The sequence below is a fragment of the Oncorhynchus clarkii genome, unplaced genomic scaffold (assembly GCF_045791955.1).
Source record: "Oncorhynchus clarkii lewisi isolate Uvic-CL-2024 unplaced genomic scaffold, UVic_Ocla_1.0 unplaced_contig_1254_pilon_pilon, whole genome shotgun sequence".
Classification (NCBI taxonomy): Eukaryota; Metazoa; Chordata; class Actinopteri; order Salmoniformes; family Salmonidae; genus Oncorhynchus; species Oncorhynchus clarkii.
The window spans coordinates 115,645-129,449 of record NW_027260905.1 but is presented as its reverse complement, the minus strand read 5'-3'; positions in this window follow the sequence as shown (position 1 = coordinate 129,449).

Below are 13,805 nucleotides of genomic sequence, written 5' to 3'. Positions count from 1 at the left end.
GCTCATGGAGTATCCTGCTCATGGAGTATCCTGCTCATGGAATACCCTGCTCATGGAGTATGTTGTAGAATAAGAAAGACTCCAGTCTAATTCAGAGCTCTGAGGCTGCAGCACCTCATCAGTGTGTGTGGTCGATTGTGATGCCCAGAACAAGTGCTCATTCCTGGGTTCAGTGGCTTTTACCCCCACAGCGCTATGGCCCCTGATCCAAGTTCTCACTTTAAATCTAGCATACATTTTCAGCCATGTGAATGCCTGTATTGGCTTAAACCAGGCAATGTTCCTTTGAGACTTTCCGAATCCTTGGTTTTCAGTAAATAGTCTTGACAGCAGGCTCCATTGAATAGCAACAGGAACCTCTCCAACTTTCCAATAGCTCAATCTGTCAAGGGAACACACACCCATGCTTGAATAAACGCACACGAATGCACACACACCACACCTCCGAACAGATACACTGACGCATGCTCATGATGCACACACACCACACCTCCGAACAGATACACTGACGCATGCTCATGATGCACACACACCACACCTCCGAACAGATACACTGACGCATGCTCATGATGCACACACACCACACCTCCGAACAGATACACTGACGCATGCTCATGATGCACACACACCACACCTCCGAACAGATACACTGACGCATGCTCATGATGCACACACACCACACCTCCGAACAGATACACTGACGCATGCTCATGATGCACACACACACACACACACACACACACACACACACACACACACACACACACACACACACACACACACACACACACACACACACACACACACACACACACACACACACAAGCACCAGTCAAACAAAAAAAACATGATGAAGAGTTTCCATGTCTTCAAAGCCAGCAAGGCCCTTAGCGGCAAATTTGACAGACAGTCAATCATTTCATGGACTTCATGGATCCTCAAATGGTGGGAGATAGAGACCCTGGGAGATTGTCTGACTAACTTGTGGAGAAGACTGGCTCTGGTATTAATGTCAGTGAAGTTCCCTGGCTGTCTGGGACAACCTCACCAAATATGGCTGTTATCATATATTCATGCTACTCACTTACATAATGTCTCTAGACTCCAGAATCGATAAGACTTGTTGCAGTAGTGTACAGAGGGTGAATCCCAGCATTGTTATACTGCATATAATATAAGCAAGATAAATGAGAGCCAACAGGTTCTTTGTTTCAGGGCCTGACTTACGGGTGCATCTGTACAGTCACAAACATGGAGCTGCAGGGGAGAATGTGCCACACGTTCTTCAGCTCCTCCTTCAATTCCTTCTTCTCCTCATTCAGGGGGAGGCTCTCACAGTCTATGTTATTCACTATTAGACAGAGAGAGCGCGAGAAAGGTTGAGAGACGACGAGAGAAAGAGAGAGAGAGAGTGTATATTTGTGTGTGTTTCTCTGTGTGTTGCATGTATGCCACAGTATTTAACACCTGTGCTGTAAAAATATTGAATAAGACAACAGTTAGTCTGTTACTCATCTTTTTTTAACAAAACAGAGAGCGTCCCAGCCTGTCTCCTTACGCATATTTATGGCAGTGAAATGGCCCAGTAAAATGTACGGCCACACCGCCGCTTGACTGAGTGGGCGCTAATTGAAAAAGCAACATGAGGGTCTGCCACTTCAAATTCCCCCCCACCTCCACAATATGAATCTATGTTACATCTATATATGTTTGTGTGTCTATGTGTGTGTGTGTGTGTGCATGCACACAGCCATGTGTGTGTGTGTGTGTGTGTGTATGTGTGTGTGTGTGCCTGGGTGTGTGCCTTCAAATCAAATTTCCAAAAGCAATTAGGGGATTAGTGCTGTAACGATCACAGTGCTGGTGAGTGTCTGTCCATCCATTCATCTAGCCTTACAGCATCACTGGCAGCAGTCGATACAGTCAAAGTCATTACCTTTCAGGAGGGTTAGAGTTCCACAGGATACCCAGCCTCACCCTGCTTGTTTGTTCACACCAGACCTGGGTTCAAATACTATTCGGAAATCAAGCACTGTATCTGTGCTTAATTGAGCTTTCCTGTTGTAATGTAACCAATAGAAATGTCTACGAAGTATAAACCCCACCCATGAGGCACTCCAGGCAAGCTAAAGCAAACGTTCAAAGCATTTTGAATACTATTTGAAACCAGGTTTGCTTCACACTGGGATTGTTGATATCATTCTGCTCAGCAGGAATTGAGCTCATTATATTAAAGCCTTGTGTATGATCTGTACAGTCTGTAGATTTAATACAAAGACTGATTTGATTGCAAAGACATGCCACCCTATAAGATCCAATCACTGTACATCAAATATCCCATTACAAATAAATGCAGGTGAAAGTGGATACACTTCTGTTTAGGTTAACTGCATTATGCATTAGCTTAGGATAAATCAAGGGACAAATAGCTTGCATACTGTAACGTTCAACACTCCTATGGGTGGGATGAGAGCCTCTGCGTACTGCGACCTAAAAGGTTGGCATGTTTTATGTTGTACATCAATTGCACCTGCAAGAGATTTTTCCCAGTTGTGAGTTGTGAGAGTGTCAAGTGTCCCCAAGTGTCCCCAAGCTTCCAATAGCAGCTTTCATCCATACTCAAAATCAAAGACAAAGACTGTTTCCCTCCACTCCGAAAGCTGGAAGTCAAAACCTGCATGTGGGTAGCGCAGTGGTTAAGGGCGCTGTACTGCAGTGCCAGCTGTGCAATCAGAGACTCTGGGTTCGCGCCCAGGCTCTGTTGTAACCGGCCGCGACCGGGAGGTCCGTGGGGCGACGCACAATTGGCCTAGCGTCGTCCGGGTTAGGGAGGGCTTGGCAGGTAGGGGTGTCCTTGTCTCATCGCGCACCAGCGACTCCTGTGGTGGGCCGGGCGCAGTGCGCGCTAACCAAGGTTGCCAGGTGCACGGTGTTTCCTCCAACACATTGGTGCAGCTGGCTTCCGGGTTGGATGCGCCCTGTGTTAAGAAGCAGTGCGGCTTGATTGGGTTGTGTATCGGAGGACGCATGACTTTCAACCTTCGTCTCTCCCGAGGCCGTACGGGAGTTGTAGCGATGAGACAAGATAGTAGCTACTAAAACAAATTAAAAATAAATAAAATACAAAAACTGCATGTGCTAACACCACATACTGAAAGCCTGTGTATCAAATCAAATGTAATGTGTGCCGAATACAACAAGTATTAACCAACAATGCAGTTTTTAAAAAAAGTGTTAAGTGAAAAATAGATAAGTAAAAAAAATCTAAATAACAAATAATTAAAGAACAGCAGTAAATAACAGTACAAGGCTAAATACAGGAGGTATAGAGTCAATGTGTGGGGGCACAGGTCATTTAGATAATATGTACAGTTGTGGCCAAAAGTTTTGAGAATGACACAAATATTATTTTTTTAAAGTCTGCTGCCTCAGTTTGTATGATGGCAATTTGCATATACTCCAGAATGTTATGAAGAGTGATCAGATGAATTGCAATTAATTGCCATGCAAATGAACTGAATCCCCCAAAAACATTTCCACTGCATTTACAGCCCTGCCACAAAAGGACCAGCTGACATAATGTCAGTGATTCTCTCGTTAACACAGGTGTGAGTGATGACGAGGACAAGGCAGGAGATCACTCTGTCATGCTGATCGAGTTTGAACAGACTGGAAGCTTCAAAAGGAGGGTGGTGCTTGGAATCATTGTTCTTCCTCTGTCAGCCATGGTTACCTGCAAGGATATTGCTTCCAGTAAGATTGCAGGTAAATGCAACCATTTATCGGATCATAAAGAACTTCAAGGAGAGCGGTTCAATTGTTGTGAAGAAGGCTTCAGGGTGCCCAAGAAAGTCCAGCAAGTGCCAGGACCGTCTCCTAAAGCTGATTCAGCTGCGGGATCGGGGCACCACCAGTACAGAGCTTGCTCAGGAATGGCAGCAGGCAGGTGTGAGTGCATCTGCACGCACAGTGAGGCGAAGACTTTTGGAGGATGGCCTGGTGTCAAGAAGGGCAGCAAAGAAGCCACTTCTCACCAGGAAAAACATCTGGGACATACTCATATTCTGCAAAAGGTACAGGGATTGGACTGCTGAGGACTGGGGTAAAGTCATTTTCTTTTATTAATCCCCTTTCCGATTGTTTGGGTCATCCCGAAAAAAGCTTGTCCGGAGAAGACAAGGTGAGCGCTACCATCAGTCCTGTGTCATGCCAACAGTAAAGCATCCTGAGACCATTCATGTGTGGTGTTGCTTCTCAGCCAAGGGAGTGGGCTAACTCACAATTTTGCCTAAGAACACAGCCATGAATAAAGAATGGTACCAACACATCCTCCGAGAGCAACTTCTCCCAACCATCCAGGAACAGTTTGGTGACGAACAATGCCTTTTCCAGCATGATGGAGAACCTTGCCATAAGGCAAACGTGATAACTAAGTGGCTCGGGGAACAAAACATCGCTATTTTGGGTCCATGGCCAGGAAACTCCCCAGAACCTAATCCCATTGAGAACTTGTGGTCAATCCTCAAGAGGCGGGTGGACAAACAAAACCTCACAAATTCTGACAAACTCCAAGCATTGATTAAGCAAGAATTAGCTGCCATCAGTCAGGATGTGGCCCAGAAGTTAATTGACAGCATGCCAGGACGGATTGCAGAGGTCTTGAAAAAGAAGGGTCAACACTGCAAATATTGACTCTTTGCATCAACCTCATGCAATTGAATTGTCAATAAAAGCCTTTAACACTTATGAAATGCTTGTAATTATACTTCAGTATTCCATAGTAACATCTGACAAAAATATCTAAAGACACTGAAGCAGCAAACTTTGTGGAAATTAATATTTATGTCATTCTCAAAACTTTTGGCCACAACTGTACAGTACATGTAGGTAGAGTGAAAGTAGATAATTAACAGAAAGTGCCAGAAGCGTAAAAAGAGAGGGCGGGGGGGGGGGGGGGGGGGGGTGATAATGAAAAGAGTCTGGGTAGCCATTTGATTAGATGTTCAGGAGTCTTGGGGGTAGAAGCTGTTAAGAAGCCTTTTGGACCTAGACTTGGCACTCCGATACCGCTTCCCGTGCGATAGCAGAGAGACCGTCCATGACTAGGGTATCTCGGCCTTCCTCTGACACTGCCTGGTATAGAGGTCCTAGATGGCAGGAAGCTTTGCCCCAGGCACACGGACTACCCTCTGTAGTGCCTTGCTTGTCGGAGGCCGAGCAGTTGCCATACCAAGCAGTGATGCAACCAGTCAGCATGCTCTCGATGGTGCAGCTGTATAACTTTTGAGGCTCTGGGGACCCATGCCAAATCTTTTCAGACTTCTGAGGGGGAATAGGTTTGTGCCCTCATCACGAATGGTGTATTTGGACCATGATAGTTTGTTGGTGATGTGGACACCAAAGAACGTGAAAGTCTCAACCTGCTCCAATACATCCCCATGGATGAGAACGGGGGTGTGCTCGGTCCTCCTTTTCCTGTAGTCTACAATCATCTCCTTTGTCTTGATCACGTTGAGGGAGAGATTGTTATCCTGGCACCACACGACCAGGTCTCTGACCTCCTCCCTATAAGCTGTCTCATCGTTGTCTGTGATCAGGCCTACCACTTTTGTGTCATCGGCAAATGTATTGATGGTGTTGGAGTTGTGCCGGGCCATGCAGTCATGAGTGAACAGAGAGGACAGGAAGGGACTGAGCACGCACCCCTGAGGGGCCGCCGTGTTGAGGATCTGTGTAGCAGATGTGTTGTTACCTACCTTTACGACCTTGGGGCAGCCCATCAGGAAGTCCAGGATCCAGCTGCAAAGGGAGGTGTTTAGTCCCAGGGTCCTTAGCTTAGTGATGAGCTTTGAGGACACTATGGTGTTGAACGCAGAGCTGTAGTCAAAGAATAGCATTCTCACATAGGTGTTCCTTTTGTCCAGGTGGGAAAGAGCAGTGTGGAGTGTTACGTGAGTGCTACGGGTTGGTAGTCATTTAGGCAAGTTACCTTAGTGTTCTTGGGCACAAGGACTATTGTGGTCTGCCTGAAACATGTATTACAGACTCAGTCAGGGACAGGTTTAAAATGTCAGTGAAGACACTTGCCAGTTGATCAGCACATGCTCAGAGTACACCTCCTGGTAATCCGTCTGTCCCAGGGCCTCACATCGGATACGGAGAGCATGATCACACAGTCATCCGGAAGAGATGGTGCTCTCATGCATGCTTCAGTGTTGCTTGCCTCGAAGCGAGCATAGAAGTAATTTAGTTCGTCTGGTCGGCCCGTGTGACTGGGCAGCTCGCAGCTGTAATTCCCTTGATAGTCTGTAATAGTTTGCATGCCCTGTCACATCCAACGAGCGTCTGAACTAGTGTAGCACGATTCAGTCTTAGTCCTGCTTTGCCTGTTTGACGGTTTGTCGGAGGGATTCCTTGTAAGCAGACTACAATAGTCCCTGTCCTTTACAAATTAGCCTCCAACACTCTACTCAGCAAATTGGATGCAGTCTATCACAGTGCCATCCGTTTTGTTACCAAAGCCCAATATACTACTCACCACTGCGACCTGTATGCTCTCGTTGGCTGGTCCTCGCCACATATTCGTTGCCAAACCCACTGTCTCCAGGTCATTTATAAGCCTTTGCTAGGTATAGCTCCGCCTTATCTCAGCTCACTTGTCACCATAGCAACACCCAACCATAGCACGCGCTCCAGCATGTATATTTTACTGGTCATCCCCAAAGCCAACATGCCCTTTGGCCGTCTTTCCTTCCAGTTCTCTGCTGCCAATAACTGGAATGAATTGCAAAAATCATTGAAGTTGGAGACTAATATCTCCCTCACTAACTTTAAGCATCAGCTGTCAGAGCAGCTTACCGATCGCTGCAGCTGTACACAGCCCATCTGGAAATAGCCCATCTGTAAATAGCCCATCTGGAAATAGCCCATCCATCCAACTACCGACCTCATCCCCATATTAGTTTTTGTTTTTCTGCTTGCACATCCTCTCCTACACATATATCACGCCAGTGTAAATTGCTAGATTAGTTATTACTTTGCCACTATTGGCCTATTTATTGCCTTAACTCCTTACTTCATTTGCACACACTGCATACAGATTTTTCTATTGTGTTATTGACTGTACGTTTGTTTATCCCATGTGTAACTCTGTGTTGTTGTTTTTGTCACACTGCTTTGCTTTATCTTGGCCAGGTCGCAGTTGTAAATTAAAACTTTTTCTCAGCTGGCCTACCTGGTTAAATAAAGGTGAAATTAAAACGTCATCTGACCACTTCTTTATTGACCGAGTCACTAGTGCTTCCTGCTTTAGTTTTTGCTTGTAAGCAGGAATCAAGAGGATATAATTATGGTCAGATTTGCCAAATGGAGGGTGAGGGAGAGCTGTATATGTGTCTCTGTGTGTGGAGTACAGGTGATCTAGAGTTTTTTTTCCCTCTGGTTGCACATTTAACATGATGTTAGAAATTAGGGAAAAAGATTTAAGTTTCCCTGCATTAAAGTCCCCAACCACTAGGAGTGTCGCCTCTGGATGAGAGGCAGACTCGAAAGCCTTGGTTTCTCAAATGATTGCCTCGCCTGGTTCACCAACTACTTCTCAGATAGAGTTCGGTGTGTCAAATCGGAGGGACTGTTGTCCGGGCCTCTGGCAGTCTCTATGGGGGTGCCACAGGGTTCAATTCTTGGACCGACTCTCTTCTCTGTATACATCAATGATGTCGCTCTTGCTGCTGGTGAGTCTCTGATCCACCTCTACGCAGACGACACCATTCTGTATACAGTGGGGCAAAAAAGTATTTAGTCAGCCACCAATTGTGCAAGTTCTCCCAAATTAAAAAGATGAGATAGGCCTGTAATTTTCATCATAGGCACACTTCAACTATGAAAGACAAAATGAGAAAAACAAATCCAGAAAATCCCATTAAAAATTATGGTGGAAAATAAGTATTTGGTCACCTACAAACAAGCAAGATTTCTGGCTCTCACAGACCTGTAACTTCTACTTTAAGAGGCTCCTCTGTCTTCCACTCGTTACCTGTATTAATGGCACCTGTTTGAACTTGTTATCAGTATAAAATACACCTGTCCACAACCTCAAACAGTCACACTCCAAACTCCACTATGGCCAAGACCAAAGAGCTGTCAAAGGACACCAGAAACAAACTTGTAGACCTGCACCAGGCTGGGAAGAATGAATCTGCAATAGGTAAGCAGCTTGGTTTGAAGAAATCAACTGTGGGAGCAAGTATTAGGAAATGGAAGACATACAAGACCACTGATAATCTCCCTCGGTCTGGGGCTCCACGCAAGATCTCACCCCGTGGGGTCAAAATGATCACAAGAACGGTGAGCAAAAATCGCAGAACCACACGGGGGGACCTAGTGAATGACCTGCAGAGAGCTGGGACCAAAGTAACAAAGCCTACCATCAGTAACACACTACGCCGCCAGGGACTCAAATCCTGCAGTGCCAGACGTGTCCTCCTGCTTAAGCCAGTACATGTACAGGCCCGTCTGAAGTTTGCTAGAGAGCATTTGGATGATCCAGAAGAATATTGGGAGAATGTCATATGGTCAGATGAAACCAAAATATAACTTTTTGCTAAAAACTCAACTCGTCGTGTTTGAGGGACAAAGAATGCTGAGTTGCATCCAAAGAACACCATACCTACTGTGAAGCATGGGGATGGAAACATCATGCTTTGGGGCTGTTTTTCTGCAACGGGACCAGGACGACTGATCCAGATCTCCTGATCTCAACCCCCATAGAAAATCTTTGGAGGGAGTTGAAAGTCCGTGTTGCCCAGCAACAGCCCCAAAACATCACTGCTCTAGAGGAGATCTGCATGGAGGAAGGGGCCAAAATACCAGCAACAGTGTGTGAAAACCTTGTGAAGACTTACAGAAAACGTTTGACCTCTGTCATTGCCAACAAAGGATATATAACACAGTATTGAGATAAACTTTTGTTATTGACCAAATACTTATTTTCCTCCATAATTTGCAAATAAATTCATTAAAAATCCTACAATGTGATTTTCTGGATTTCTCATATTGTCTGTCATAGTTGAAGTGTACCTATGATGAAAATTGCAGGTCTCTCTCATCTTTTTAAGTGGGAGAACGTGCACAATTGGTGGCTGACTAAATTTTTTGCCCCACTGTACTTCTGGCCCTTTGGACACTGTGTTAACAACCCTCCAGGCAAGCTTCAATGCCATACAACTCTCCTTCCGTGGCCTCCAATTGCCTTAAATACAAGTAAAACTAAATGCATGCTCTTCAACCGATCGCTGCCTGCACCTGCCCGCGTGTCCAACATCACTACTCTGGTTGGCTCTGACTTAGAATATGTGGAAAACTACAAATACCTAGGTGTCTGGTTAGACTGTAAACTCTCCTTCCAGACTCACATCAAACATCTCCAATCCAAAGTTAAATCTAGAATTGGCTTCCTATTTTGCAACAAAGCATCCTTCACTCATGCTGCCAAACATACCCATGTAAAACTGATCGTCCTTCCGATCCTCGACTTCAGCGATGTCATTTACAAAATAGCCTCCAACACCCTACTCAACAAATTGGATGCAGTCTATCACAGTGCCATCCGTTTAGTCACCAAAGCCCCATATACTACCCACCACTGCGACCTGTACACTCTCGTTGACTGGCCCTCGCTTCATACTCGTCGCCAAACCCACTGGCTCCAGGTCATCTACAAGACCCTGCTTAAAGTCCCCTCTTATCTCAGCTCACTGGTCACCATAGCTGCACCCATCCGTAGCACGCACTCCAGCAGGTATATCTCTCTGGTCACCCCCAAAGCCAATTCTTCCTTTGGCCGCCTCTCCTTCCAGTTCTCTGCTGCCAATGACTGGAACGAACTACAAAAATCTCTGACACTGGAAACACTTATCTCCCTCACTAGCTTTAAGCACCAGCTGTCAGAGCAGCTCACAGATTACTGCACCTGTACATAGCCCATCTATAATTTAGCCCAAACAACTATCTCTTTCCCTACTGTATTTATTTATTTATTTTGCTCCTTTGCACCCCATTATTTCTATCTGTACTTTGCACATTCTTCCACTGCAAATCTACTATTCCAGTGTTTTACTTGCTATATTTTATTTACTTCGCCACCATGGCCTTTTTTTGCCTTTACCTCCCTTATCTCACCTCATTTGCTCACATTGTATATAGACTTATTTTTCTATTGTATTATTGACTGTATGTTTGTTTTACTCCACGTGTAACTCTGTGTTGCTGTATGTGTCGAACTGCTTTGCTTTATCTTGGCCAGGTCGCAACTGAACATGAGAACTTGTTCTCAACTTGCCTACCTGGTTAAATAAAGGTGTTCTCAACTGGCCTACCTGGTTAAATAAAGGTGTTCTCAACTGGCCTACCTGGTTAAATAAAGGTGACATAAAACAATACAAATACAAACATACAGCTCATTGAGTGCCGTCTTAGTGCCAGCATCGGGTTGTGGTGGTAAATAGACAGTTACAAAAAATATAGATGAAAACTCTCTTGGTAAATATTATGGTCTTCAGCTTATCGTGAGATACTCTACCTCAGGCGAGAAAAACCTAGAGACTTCCTTACTATTAGATTTAGTGCACCAGCTGTTGTTTACAGTAGCGCCTCTTCAACCTCAGGAGGCTGAAGAAATTCGGCTTGTCACCAAAAGCACTCACAAACTTCTACAGATGCACAATCGAGAGCATCCTGTCGGGCTGTATCACCGCCTGGTACGGCAACTGCTCAGCCCTCAACCGTAAGGCTCTCCAGAGGGTAGTGAGGTCTGCACAACGCATCACCGGGGGCATACTACCTGCCCTCCAGGACACCTACACCACCCGATGTTACAGGAAGGCCATAAAGATCATCAAGGACATCAACCACCCGAGCCACTGCCTGTTCACCCCGCTATCATCCAGAAGGCGAGGTCAGTACAGGTGCATCAAAGCTGGGACCGAGAGACTGAAAAACAGCTTCTATCTCAAGGCCATCAGACTGTTAAACAGCCACCACTAACATTGAGTGGCTGCTGCCAACACACTGACAATGACACTGACTCAACTCCAGCCACTTTAATAATGGGAATTGATAGGAAATGATGTAAATATATCACTTGCCACTTTAAACAATGCTACCTTATATAATGTTACTTACCCTACATTATTCATCTCACATGCATACGTTTATACTGTACTCTATATCATCGACTGCATCCTTATGTAATACATGTATCACTAGCCACTTTAACTATGCCACTTTGTTTACATACTCATCTCATATGTATATACTGTACTCGATATCATCTACTGTATCTTGCCTATGCTTCTCTGTACCATCACTCATTCATATATCCTTATTTACATATTCTTTATCCCCTTACACTGTGTATAAGACAGTAGTTTTGGAATTGTTAGTTAGATTATTTGTTGGTTATCACTGCATTGTCGGAACTAGAAGCACAAGCATTTCGCTACACTCGCATTAACATCTGCTAACCATGTGTATGTGACAAATAAAATTTGATTTGATTGATTTGATTTGAAATATACACAGACTGATGCAGCGTAAACCCCGCCAGCTGTATGTTATTCATGTCTTTGTTCAGCCACGACTCGGTGAAACATAAGTTATCACTGTTTTAATTGTCCAGTTGGTAGGATATACGTGATCGTAGTTCGTCTATTTTGTTATCCAATGATTGTACGTTGGCTAATAAGACTGATGGTAGAGGCAGATTACCCACTCGCCGTCAAATCCTTACAAGGCACCCAGTCCTACCTCCCTGATATCTCTGTCTCTTTCTCAAGTGAATCACAAGGATTTGGGCCTTGGCTTTGGCTATCTGAAGTAAATTCTAGGCGTCCGACTCGTTAATGAAAAAGTCTTCATCCAATAGAGGTGAGTAATCGCTGTCCTGATATCTAGAAGCTATTTTCGGTCATAAGAGACGGTGGTAGAAACATTATGTACAAAATAAGTTACAAATAACGTGAAAAAACACACACAATAGCACAATTGGTTAGGAGACCGTAAAATGGCAGCCATCTCCTTCGGCGCCATTATAGGAACAAACAAACATGCTTAGCATGCTAATGTCATTTTAAATAATTGATCTCCATCATCCATATTGATGTTTGAGCTTTCTCTGACTAGATTTACATACCCAGGAGGGTGTCACAATAGTTTTACCACTTGAATTTATAGGCATGCTAGGGGAACTAAAGGTTGGTACGCTTAGTGTGCTGCAGAATGGCCAAGTTAACCACATGCTACCTAGACTCTGACTGCAGGCAATACCACATCGCTGCTTCACTGAAGGTTATTACTGATGTGTGTGTGTTTATAGGCTTGCAATTGTGTGTTTGTATGCATGTTGACGGGGATGTGTATTTGTGTGTGTGTGTGTTTTTTTATGTGTGTGTGGGGGGGGGGTGTATTTGTGTGTATAAGTGTAAAGATGAAGGGGAGGAGACAGGTTGAATAAGGATTTTTCAGCTTCGAGACAATTGAAACATGGATTGTGTATGTGTACTATTCAGAGAGTGAATGGGCAAGACAGAAGGTGTAGGTTACTTTGAACGGGGTATATAGTAAGTAGGTACCAGGTTATTCATGTTCAACAGTTTCCTGTGTGTATCAAGAATGGTCCACCACCCAAAGCACATCCAGACAACTTGACACAACTGTGGGAAGCATTGGAGTCAACATGGGCCAGCATCACTGTGGAACGCTTTTGACAACTTATAGGGTCCATGCCCTGACAGATTGAGGCTGTTCTGGGGGCAAAACAGGTGCAACTCAATATTAGGAAGGGGTTCCTAATGTTTTGTACACTCAGTGTCTGTGTTTGTGTGCCACATCGCCTCCACTTCAGTGTCATAAAACTAATAACCAAGCTGTCCTGCTCTACTTCACACAAAACCCCTCAACCCCATTAGACTTCTCCCTCCCTTCTTCCCTCCCTGCTCTCCCTGTTCTTTCTCCCCTCGTTGTCCATCTCTTTGACAAGACCACTCTTCCATCTCTTTTCCTCCTCTCTGTGATTTCCATTTAAATGCAATTTACAACCTCTGCTCTCTCTCCTCCCCTTTGTCCTCTCTGGTCATCTTTTCTGTCCTCCCTCCATCCATCTTCCTCTCCTCATGCCTAACAGTTCCACCCTAGCCCTCTCCTCTTCTCCTCCTCCTCTCCCCTACTCCCCTGTAAGCACACAGACACGCACACGCGCTCACACAGACACAGACACACTCAATACCCCCTCCCCTTTAATCCACACAAACATACCCCTTGAAAATGTCCTCAACATGTTAGAATAATCAGTGTTTTATCCTGAGTCATCATGCTGTTGAGTATTTCCTGATATAAAACACTGCTAAAGCAGAGCTGCAGTCTGGGATAAGGCCTAGTGCACAACCCCAGGCAAACTTTACTTTCAATAGGAGTGCTGAAGCAGCGAGATAGCACCATGAATAATGCCAGAATTCATGTCAGGCTTAATATTATTGGTTGGGGAATTCAGGAAGTCCCTGAAATGCGATGGACAAGGAAGTATATCATATTTCCATCAGCATACCTCAGCCAGTCTGGTGAATGTACATGTATACCTCAGCCAGTCTGGTGAATGTACATGCATACCTCAGCCAGTCTGGTGAATGGACATGCATACCTCAGCCAGTCTGGTGAATGTACATGCATACCTCAGCCAGTCTGGTGAATGTACATGCATACCTCAGCCAGTCTGGTGAATGTACATGCATACCTCAGCCAGTCTGGTGAAT